We start from the raw sequence: 206 nt of genomic DNA on the forward strand, positions 1-206 counted from the left end.
TTGGGAAGGATCAGAGAAAAGCAGTAATACAACAACCACAACTATACTCATCGTTGATTGGCTGCTGAGGCAAGCGGGCCATCCCCAGCCCCTGAGAGGCGGGCTCTGCGTCACTTCCGGGGGCGGAACGCCAGAGTCACCCCCCCTGCTCTGGAGCGGGCGGTCTCCATGGTAACCAGCGGGGCTCGCGCGAGGTCCCTCGGTCC

This window comes from Fukomys damarensis, unplaced genomic scaffold (genome assembly GCF_012274545.1).
Source record: "Fukomys damarensis isolate Sample0158 unplaced genomic scaffold, DMR_v1.0_HiC HiC_scaffold_19, whole genome shotgun sequence".
Classification (NCBI taxonomy): Eukaryota; Metazoa; Chordata; class Mammalia; order Rodentia; family Bathyergidae; genus Fukomys; species Fukomys damarensis.